The sequence below is a fragment of the Lepidochelys kempii genome, chromosome 21 (genome assembly GCF_965140285.1).
Source record: "Lepidochelys kempii isolate rLepKem1 chromosome 21, rLepKem1.hap1, whole genome shotgun sequence".
NCBI lineage: Eukaryota > Metazoa > Chordata > Testudines > Cheloniidae > Lepidochelys > Lepidochelys kempii.
Genome location: NC_136400.1, coordinates 13,098,526 through 13,110,042, shown reverse-complemented (window position 1 = coordinate 13,110,042; position 11,517 = coordinate 13,098,526). Strand labels below are relative to the sequence as shown.

Here is an 11,517-nt window from a genome sequence, read left to right as displayed (position 1 = left end):
GAACAGGTTAGACAAACACCTGTCAGGGATGGGCGAGGTTTACTTGGTCCTGTCTCCGCATGAGAGGACCATCTTATCATAGAACATGAAGATTGGAAGGGACCTCACGAGGTCATCTAGTCCAACCCCCTGCTCAAAGCAGGGCCAATCCCCAATTTTTGCCCCAGATCCCTAAATGCGCCCCCCCCCTCAAGGATTGAACTCACAACCCTAGGTTTAGCAGGTCAATGCTCAAACCACTGAGCTATCCCTCTTGAGGTCCCCTTCCAGCCCTACGTTTCTATAATGCTATCACTCTAGTGGCATTTTTGCCTCCGTTCCTTTCAGCTCTGGGTTCCAACCCCCGCCCCCCCCGCCCACCACACACACACAAACGCACATTGACAGTGCATTTTGCTGTGGCATGCGGACACAGTGCCCTTTGCACCATGAAGCAACGCTGCTGAAGTGGCCATGTGATGAGCATGGTCGACATGCGTGTGGACACTGCATTGTGAGGTGCTACCGCACCACAACCCCCTCCCCCCCCATGAGAAAAATCTCATGATGTGAACACCATGACGCTGCAGTGTGGCAAGTTTGTCCTGACAGCCGGCCCAAGCTCTTCAGGGGGGCATCCCTGGGGCCTGGCGGTGACCATTCTAGACCTGACTCACCTAGCTTCCTGGGAAGAGCTGCCTGGAGATGGTCAGACGTGGGGCATCATGAAGACACTGGATTCCACTGGACTGAGTTGCCCTGGGATTTTCTAGCAGGAAAATGTCCTCCGGATGCAGCTCTCAGTGACATGGGTGTAAATCAGGAGTAACTCCTCCTAAGTCAATGGAATTATACTGGTGTAAGTGAGAGGAGCCTACAGTGCCTGCTTACAGGGCTTCACACCGGGATGAGTTTCCTGAGTCCTCTTGGTACCATTTTGATGATGACAAGCTCAGCCATTTTCCTGGGCACCTCATGCTCATCATCTTTTCACCCTGAATCCTGTCTCCCAGCTGCTCCATTCAAGTAACTGACGTGCTGCTCGCTACAGGCCACATCCCTTCGTCTTCCGACAAGGTTACTTGGCTGAGCCAGAAAACCTCCCACACCTCCGCCTGCCACGCTCCCGCTGAGTCCTGTGCCACCGGCTGGATTTTCACAGCTTCTCCTGACACAGATGAACGCTGCTATTTGCTCAGAGAGCGAAATGCCATTTGTCCCCGAAAGGCGGCCAGCTGGGGGTTTGGATTTCAGGTCAGAGCAAGGGAGCAAATCAGCCTTTATTCAGGCGCTTGACAGGCCCAAATAACAGGGTGAGCCCAGATGAGACCCAAACCTCCATTGTTCTGGTTGGTTTTAAATACCACGATTGTGCTGGTTCTCTCCTGGGCAGAGCTGCCATCTGTTTGTTATTTGCCCAGCAGGACAAACTGATCATGTCATGACACGGTGATGCTCTCTCAGACGATGTGTCAACATGCAAGGAGAGTGCTTGATATGGATAAATACAACTGGGATGCCTCATCTACCCTGTGAGGCAGGGCGGGGCTATTATCCCTGTTGTACAGGTGGGAAACGGAGGCACATGGAGGTGAAGTAACTTGCCCAAAGTCACAGAAGAAGGCTTTGCTAGAGTAGGGACTTGAACCCAGGTTTCCCAAGTTCACGGCTAATGCCTTAACTGCTGAACCATCCCTCCTCTTTAGTCTATGGCTCAGCACTTTCCAGCAGAGAGCTCAACCCCGGAACCCTCTCTGGTCACATGTGAGATCAGATCACCCAGGCCTTGTGATTTGTAAGCTGGCTTACTCCTCTCTTCGCTTTTTCTCCATCAGTCTCTGAGGGTTAGGGTAGAAAGTGAACAGTTATCATGCTAATGGCTCCATACGTTCCCTCATTATTTATTAAACTCTAGCTCTAACGACTTGATTGAAAAACAATGCCAAGGCTATGCTCAGAATGAATAACCCTGGTGACAGAATATGTTCCAAGCCCCACACGTCTCACTGGGGAGAATCTGCAGGTGGCCCATTGGCTCCCTTGAATTCCCTTAGTTCCAGCAGGATGAGGGTCCCTGGTTTACCAGCCCAGGCTAGTGAAAGAGATTGGACACTGAATGGAACAATCAGGGACAGGGGATTCGTGTGCAGTTTCTGCCCTCTGCTGGCCACTGGTATGGAAAATGTTGGCCTGTTCTCTCACCTTTAGCCCAAAACAAGGATTCCGATGGCACGTTAAAGATTAACAGATTTATTTGGGCATAAGCTTTCATGGGTAAAAGAAGTGGGTTTTTTCCCACGAAAGCTTATGCCCAAATAAATCTATTAGTCTTTAAGGTGCCACCGGACTCCTTGTTGTTTTTGTGGATACAGACTAACACGGCTCCCCCTGATACTTCTTTAGCCAGTGACTTAAGTGAAGTTACTCCTGATTTACAACAGGGTGGACAAGAGGAGAATCAAGCCTCTAGCTGTTGGAAGAAAACAAACCAACTCATAGATACACATGAGGCTATTTTCATGTTATCAATCCTGGCTACTCCAGCTAGAGGGAGAGGCACCATTGATTAGGGGAAGCTTTGCACAGTTACTCTGCTGTTAAGAGCTGCCTTCTTTTGGGGCCCTCCTACAGGCTGAAGCTCAGCAAGTGAAGTCCAAAAGCCAATCAAATTAGGCACAAGAATGTATTTAAAAACAAAAGGAGTCTACGGCTTCACCCAGATGGGACAATCAGAGGAGGAGAGCAAGGCTTGCCCACCAGTGAGAGGGGAAATGACAGGAACTCTCCATGCAGAGTCAGAGGGGTGTGTTTAGGGGTTAGGGGTTTCAACTCTCCTTCCAGATGGAAAAGCAGAGGTGCGGTGTTATGTCCCAGGTTCCTGGGAAAGAGACTCAGTAGTGATGTATGGAAGTAGGAGCTTTACAGACATGTCTGCAAGGCACTGGTAGCCACACAACCTGGGGCATCACACCTTCTCTTGGCTCAGGGGCCAACCTGGTGAGGATCCTGTCTGGGCAACCTTTGTTCCAGTGCCTGGGTCAGAGGTCTAGCAGGGATGCCCCAAGACATTATGAAGGTCATCAACAGACTTGCCCTCTCCAGCTGGTGAATTGGGAGAACCTTTCTCTTCCCTCCCAGCACTTGGTCACAGTGAAGGACTGCTCATTAGTGAGTCTTGTTTCCTAGGATGTTCTCAAGGCCCTGTCTAAGTGAGGTTAATGTATTTTGACATCCCTAAGCACCCGCTGTGACTGAATTGCAGCTTCCTGAATAATGGAAACCTAGATGGTTATAACAGTTCTAGCCAGTCAGAAGACAGATCCTCAACTGGTGTAAATCAACATTAGTCAATGGAATGACACTAATTTACACCAGCTGAGGATCTGACCCTGTAATCCTCATTGCATCTCCTCCTGTGTCAAACTGATTGTTCTGCTTTTCCAAGATCAGCTCTTTAGAATAGAGAGGCAGCAACAGCTGTGCGATGGGGTGCCTGCCCCACACTGGGCTCTAAGGGGCTAACAGAGCCCTAGGGAGGCTGTGCAGGAGGCAGCCAATCAGAGAAGGACTGAAAGGAGCAGCCAATCAGGGCCAAGCAGGCCCATATAAAAACAGGAGCTGCAGGGCAGAGGAAGGCAGTTCTCTGCTGGGAGTCCAGGGAGGAAGGACGGTGTCTCTGGAGGGCTGAGAGAACTGCCAGAACCCTGGACAGAGCAGTGCTGCTAGCAGGGAGCGAGAGGCAGCTCCCAGCTGGCTGCTGGGGTTTGCAGGCTGAGGCCCTGAGGCAAGGGCAAAGAGGATGCTGGGACCATGAGGAAGTGGCCAGACAACTCGCTGCAGTAGCCAGTGTGGGAAGTGGCTAAACAACGGACTGCAGGTCCCCCGGAACGGGGGAACACAGCGTGTGGCATGGCCGGAGGGCTATGCTGCTGAAGAGAATGCCACGGCCCTTGGAGAGACATGGGAGAGACTTGGGTCCTAGAGCAGGAGTGACAGCGGTGAGGCACCACCCGAAGAGGGTGCACTGACATGCTGAGCTAATCCCCAAGACAGCCAGCAGGAGGTGCCACAGTGGTGAGTGAACCCCGTCACAAGCTGCATATGGCTTAGGGATGAGGGGAAACAGGTGAGTGGTGCCTCTCAACTCCCTGTCAAAGTTTATTCTAAGTAGCAGAAGAGGGGGGCTAGATGGCTGAGCCCATTGGGAGCAGCGTGAACTGTAAAATCAAGTGCCAGTCCCAGTCATGGAGGTGCTGAGTGTCCTTGTGCAAAATGAATTTGGTGGTCATGTGCACACATCCTAAAACCCATCCCCACAACCAGCATCAGTGGGCAATCCCAGCAGAAAGGCCGTGCTTCAAGGGGCATGGAGTCTGAAATGACCCCTCACCTCAGGCAGTATGGCGAAGAGCTATCAAAGGAAGCCACTTGCAGTGGACAAGTTTCATAGGTCCCACAAAACCCACAAACCATGCAACATATTCCTAAGAGCCATCTGCTGACACCTTAACTGCGTGCGGATACAGGGCACTTCTGTAAGAAGCATGAGGGGAAGATTGCTGCTTGCTTCTTGGAAGATTGCTTCTTGGACTGATTAAAAAACTCCATTTTCCAGGGTTCTCAAAAGCTGCCTTTCCTTTCATCAGTGCCAAAACTCTTACACAATGTACTGAAGCTGCTGAACATCCAACAACTGGGCTCGTTTTGCGGAATTCCGGCGTCTGACTGCAGTTCAGATGGAGATGGAAAATCGCAAGACATCCAATTTAAAAAGAGCAACTTGGAAGCAAAATTGAAATCACATTAAATGTCACAGTACTCTGTGGATGGCCCTTCAAGGATACATGGTCATTACTCACCCAGTGTGTCTTTTAAACTATGAATCATCATCTGATGCTTTTAAGTAATTACTGTATATTTCACTTTTAAACTGCAGCAGATGAAGAAAATAGGACCATCACAAATTCTGAATAGACACAGGACCAGATCATCAGCTGTTGCAAATTAATGTAGCAGTCAGGGGAGCTTTGTCAGTTTACACCCGCTCAGAATCTGGTCCATAAAACTGAAGTCAAGTCTTGTATGTTCTCCTGCTACCTCACCCTACTCCAAACCCAGTAAAGCAGCTCCAAATGGACAATAATGGTCAACGTGATTTGGAAATAGATTCTTGAGTAACCCTTAATTTGTTTCTAGAACACCGGCTAGACCTCTGTGCATGTGTCTTCCATACACTCCAGGACAATTATATCTGCAAGAGCTACCTCCCTTATGATTGTGCAACTAATTACATGTGGGTCTGTCTCTGACACACATCTTAAGATAAGGTTGAGACCCTAATTTCCATAGACACAGACATAGCCAGATTTATATTTCCAGTATACAGTTCTGATCACTCCTGGGTCCCTACTAACACTTGTGGGGCATGGATCAGTGTTCATGTCGCACTCCCTGTCAGTACCCGGCCTAATCCGGGGAAGCTAATGATCCAACCAGTGGACCAAATTTGGTGATGAATCCTGGTCACATGCCACCCAAGGCATGTTGTGCATAAAGAAGACTAACACATTGGAGTTCTTTACCCCTAATTTGAAATCCAGCCCCCCCAAATTCAGGAATCCCTGTGTTATAGGATACCAGCTCCTTTGAAAAGAGATGATAAAGATGGGGAGAAATGCCATCCAGTGGACTGTCAGGGAAAAAGAATCCCATTCAGTTCCACCTCTGGTTTCTACTAAGCTGCAGCTGGGGAGCCATTTTATTTCCATGGATACGTGACATATGGATTAATGTGGACATTTCGGCCAGAAACACAGTAAGTGACCATCACACTTTCCGCTATTGAGGGCAGAACTGGATATTTCAGACCGTTTAGGACTGATTTGATAGAATTGCTGCTTGATCAAAGACTGGGAGTGGATGTGTCATTACCCGATGAAGTGAGATGTAGCTCATGAAAGCTTATGCTCAAATAAATTTGTTAGTCTCTAAGGTGCCACAAGTCCTCCTTTTCTTTTTACACAAAGTAAAACTATTTCCCCATTTTATTCCCCCACTCCCCTTACTGTTCCTCACACGTTCTTGTCAACTGCTGGAAATGGCCCACCTTGATTATCTCTACAAAAGGTTTCCCCGTCCCCCCCTCTCCTGCTGGTAATAGCTCACCTTACCTGATCGCTCTCATTACAATGTCTGTGGTAACACCCATTGTTTCATGTTACCTGTGTATATAAAATCTCCCCACTGTATTTTCCACTGAATGCATCCGATGAAGTGAGCTGTAGCTCACAAAAGCTTATGCTCAAATAAATTTGTTAGTCTCTAAGGTGCCACAAGTCCTCCTTTTCTTTTGGCGGATACAGACTAACACGGCTGCTACTCTGAAACTTGCTTTATCAAATGAATTTTCTCCTTTTTTTTCCCCTGGGGATTATGGCAACTTTGCCTTCCCCTTGTTGTGATACACTTTGTTTGCTTGTTTGTACATCAGGTTGACCTGTGAAACAAAACTGGTCAGTTTCACTTTCTGGTTCTCCTGATTAGCCAGCACCCTGCTGTAGTATCTAGAGTTCCAGCATTGGAAGAGAGTGTGGACATTTTAAAATAACTGCATTATTTCCTTTAACTACTATTAAAGTTTCATTTGGATAGAGCGTCTACAGCCCAAAACGGGGAGTCAGGAGTTCTGAGTTCTGCCCTGGGTCTGCCATAGACTTGCTCTGTGATCGCTAGCAATTCATTTCACCACTTGGTACCTTGCTTTTCATGTCTGTAAAACAGGGAAGATGATACTGGGTCCACCCCCTCAGTGAAGTGCATGGAGATGAAAAACACTCTCTTAAGTATTATTAAGGTGCTCACCGTTCTTTAAGGCTCCAAACATCACAGTGAGATAGGTAACTACTATCAGACTTATTTCACGGGTGGATAAACAGAAAGCTGAGTAGCACTAGGTGAAAAAATGTACGTATTTTCAGGGGGGAAAATTCAAAAGGCTCTCAATACTTTTTTCTATAAGCTTGCACAAAATGCAGAATTTTTCAACAAAACCAAATATTTTCTTTCTTTCTGCTGATGAACAGATTTCAACCAACTCTAGAGTTGAATAGTATTTGGTCAGAGCTTGAGTTTGAAGGATCAATAAACCACCCTTGGTTTCCCTTTGGTTCCTTTCCTTTTTCTCCTCTGACACCATGATAAAAGGAGAGACTCTGCAAAAAGTAGCTTGAATCAAGATTAGGGTGTGTAATTTAAACCTACAAAAAGTGAACACTCTGCAAGGCAGGTTAAAACAGAACCATCAGCTTTCACTACGCCCTTATCTACATTACAGTTTTGTCAACGCAAGTTACACTGACAATCAAAAACTTGTATAATTACATCGTTTGGGCATGTTCACACAACACTCCTGGTGGCAGAGCGTATCCACAGTTGGGGCTCTAGCATCAACAGTCAGAGCAGTGCACCGTGGGTAGCATCCCATTGTGCTACTCGCCACCTTCTGCAGCTAGGTGTTGTGGGAAGGCGGAGTGGATCCCAGTGCATCATGGGTGCAGGCTCAACGTCCCATGATGCAGTTTTTTCTGTCCCATCATTGCATGAGCTTCTGACTGCGTTTTGCAGCATTTTTCAACAGCCCCTGTTTACTGTACACCCGCCGTCTCTGTCTGAAAGGATGGATCACACACTGCTCTCTACTGTTGTGGTCACAGTAAAACACATATCACGGATGGTCATGCAGTATATCATGAACTCCCACTCTGAACAGGAATCAGAATTGCCTGACCTGCTGTGTGTGCATCTTCAGGAACACTAGCCTGTACAGAAAGCTGAAGCAGGGACTTTCTTTCCCAGATTCCAGTGGGGGATGTTGAAATGCCCACGTGATCTTGGGAGGCTCAGCGTACCCCTTACTCCCATGGCTCATGAAGCCTTAAGCAGGAAACCTGGACAGCAGCAAGGAGTGCTTCAACAATAGGCTGAGCAGGAGCAGAATGACCATAGAATGTGCCTTTGGCAGATTAAAAGTGTGCTGGTGCTGCCTTTATGGCTGGTTAGACCTAAAGGAGGAAAATATTCCTATGGTCATAGCAGCCTGCACCTGTCCTCTTTGTTGCGCCTTGGTCGCTTCCTTATCTAGCAGAGGCACTCCACCAGTGTATAGGGGGTTCCCCTGAAGGCCACATCTGCAGAAACACAAGAAACAGAAGCATGACTGTTAGTTCACGCACAGCATTGAATCGTTATAGTAAAATATACCTCTTTTTACATATGAATCGCTTTCTCACTGTCCCTTAGCAATCACACACCTTGGTGAACACCCTAAATGTGGCCCGGGGGGCAGGGATGTTTAGCGTTCAAGATGGGGCAGTTTCTCAAACTGGGGTCTGCACACTTCTGGGGGTCTGCAAGTGTACTCCAGGGGGTCTGCAGGCCTCGCTGATCAACTCGTCCTACTTCCACCCAGTGCCTCCTGCACACTAGGGAACAGCTGTTCAGCAGCGTGCAGGAGGCGCTGGGAGGGAGGGGAAGGGGTGGGGATGGAGCACGCTCAGGGGAAGAGGTGGGGAAGAGGAGGGGCAGGGGTGGAGTGGGAGCAGGAAGAGGTGGGGCCTTGAGGGAAGGGATGGAGTGGGGGTGGGGCCTGAGGCTGAGCAGGGGGTTTGGGGGTCCATGAAAAATTTTAAAATCAAAATGGGGGTCCTTGGGTTGCTAAAGTTTGAAAACCACTGGTGGTTTTTTAAGGGGATCTCTGGAGGCAACTAGGGACAATATTGTAAATTCTGCTACCATTTTCCATAGGCGGGGGTCATTGAAGCCCCCTGAGGGTAAGCAGGGTAAGGTTCCAGGAGGTAAGACTCCTGAGGGTAAGCACGGATGCATCATGCGGCTTCAGTCCCTATGCTGCTCTCCGGTGTGCGGCTTTGGTCCCAGCACATATGATTGCCGATTGGCAAGGGAAAGTTTCCTACAAAGGGGGAAGGAACAAAGCAGCTCTGCCGAGGTACCTTCAGCAGAGGATTGGCAAGTACCTGCAGGAAAGTTTCCTGGAGATCTCGCTGAAGGATGCCCGTGAAATCTCTGTGTGCATTAACACACTCTTCCGCCGCACTACTTAGCTACACAAGGGAAGTTGGAGCACACGAAAACTGGTACATTTCTATCCCTTCACCCACTTCTAGAATATACAGAGCAAAAGACAGCTTTACCTCATATAACCGAGCAGCAGCAAAGTATCCACAGAGCTGTTGGCGGCAGAGGTAGAGTTGCAAGCAGAGATAGGGACCAAACTCTGTGAAGGGTAGGGCTTAGCATGGCCCCCCCACCCCCTCGGCAGCATCTCCAGCAGATCCCATTCTGAGGTGCCTGTCTCTCCCCATTCACTGAAGAGGGAGCCTATGCACCTAACTCAGGCTTAGGGGATCCCATTGTTCTTCCAATGATTTTCTAAGCATCTGAAAGTGAGGGCTGGTAACACTACATATTGCCACACCTAAATCCCTGTGTACTGAGACAGAGGGGAGCTGAGACTGGGTCTACTTGGTCCATATTAAAGGCAGGCAGTACTGCGACTGTAAGGGGGCTGAAAATGGACATGACTCAGGCAAACAGCGCTGAGACCAAAGAGAGGTTGTTCAGTTCATACCACAAGCACTGAGATCAGGATGAGGAATGCAGAATAGGCACCATCAGTGCGCGCCAGAGCCTCACCCCCCAAACCAAGGTGGGGAACAGAGAACAAGCTGCATGCCCTAGACACAGAGCCCTGAGCCTGGGGTGCCCAAATGGGTGTGAGCGACATTCTGGAGCTCCCCTTTCCCCCATGCTCCTGCGGGGGGAGGGAAAGGTGCAGGGTGAGACGAGCGCTATACAAGCTCTAGCAAGTAATGGTGCAGTGATTGGGCGCTACTCATGAAGTCTGCCTGCCCATTCTGCGCGTCCATTCGCTTTTCTCTGTCTGCCTTCTCCACAGCTCCAAATGCTTCTCTGAACGTCTGAGCTTTCGCCAAGACAAGTCTCATCTCATCTTCTGGGAGAACCTCATTGCTCATGTTGGCACCAAGTGCCAGCCAGTTCAAGCAATTCTCTGCCTCATTTGTAAGTTTGTGGATTCTACTGCCATGGTTATTGCTTTTCCTCAGAGCCTGGCTGATGCCTGAAGCACCATAGAAGACCAATGTTCAATTCCCTGTTCTGCCACTGATTTCCTGTGTGAACTCAGACAAATCATTTAGCCTTTCTGTTTTCCTTTCTGTAAAGTGGGGCTAATAGCATTGTCCAGCTCACAGGGGTATTGTGATGATTAATGCATTAAAGTCTGTGAAGCATTTTGAGTTCTACTGATGAAAAATGCTATTTCAGAGCAAGGTATTAGTATCAGAGTAACAGCTGGGTTAGTCTGTATCCGCAAAAAGAACAGGAGGACTTGTGGCACCTTAGAGATTAACAAATTTATTAGAGCATCAGCTTTCATGGGCTACAGCTCACTTCATCGGATGCATTGAATGGAACAGATTCACAGAGCCAGAAGAGTACCCAGAAGTCACCTACTACAGGACAGGCCCAACAAAGAAAATAACAGAACGCCACTAGCCATCACCTTCAGCCCCCAACTAAAACCTCTCCAACGCATCATCACAGATTTAGAACCTATCCTGAAAAATGATCCCTCACTCTCACAGATCTTGGGAGACAGACCAGCCCTCGCTTACAGACAGCCCCCAAACCTGAAGCAGATAGTTTCCAGCAACCACACACCACAAAACAAAAACACTAACCCAGAAACCTATCCTTGCAACAAAGCCCGATGCCAACTCTGTCCACATATTTATTCAAGTGACATCATCATAGGACCTAATCACATTAGCCACACCATCAGGGGCTCGTTCACCTGCACATCTACTAATATGATATATGCCATCATGTGCCAGCAATGCCCCTCTGCCATGTACATTGGCCAAACCGGACAGTCTCTACACAAAAGAATAAATGGACACAAATCTGACATCAGGAATCATAACATTCAAAAACCGATAGGAGAACACTTCAACCTTTCTGGCCACTCAGTAAAAGACTTAAGGGTGGCAATTTTGCAACAGAAAAGCTTCAAAAACAGACTCCAACGAGAAACTGCTGAGCTTGAATTAATATGCAAACTAGATACCATTAACTTGGGTTTGAATCGAGACTGGGAGTGGCTGGGTCATTACACATATTCAATCTATTTCTCCATGTTAAGTATCCTCACACCTTCTTGTCAACTGTCTAAATGGGCCATCTTGATTATCACTACAAAAGTTTTTTTTCTCCTGCTGATAATAGCTCATCTTAATTAATTAGCCTCTGACAGTTTGTATGGCAAATTCCACCTTAATCATAAAAAGAAAAGGAGTACTTGTGGCACCTTAGAGACTAACAAATTTATTTGAGCATAAGCTTTCGTGAGCTACAGCCCACTTCATCGGATGCATTCAGTGGGGAGATTTACATACATAGAGAACATGAAACAATGGGGGTTACCATACACACTGTAAGGAG

At 48.0% G+C, this 11,517-nt stretch overlaps 1 long non-coding RNA gene across 2 annotated transcripts; it reads right to left on the bottom strand.

The window, feature by feature from the left end:
* Positions 1–7,204: 7,204 nt before the first annotated feature.
* LOC140901393 (uncharacterized) lies at positions 7,205–10,346 on the bottom strand. Of its 2 annotated transcripts, none has more exons than XR_012155835.1 (2): positions 9,189–10,346; positions 7,205–8,165 (listed from the first exon to the last, which is right to left on the bottom strand). It is a non-coding gene; the product is annotated as an uncharacterized LOC140901393 (long non-coding RNA). The 2 variants fall into 2 exon arrangements; XR_012155836.1 differs by lacking the exon at positions 9,189–10,346 and adding an exon at positions 9,012–9,058.
* Positions 10,347–11,517: the final 1,171 nt, after the last annotated feature.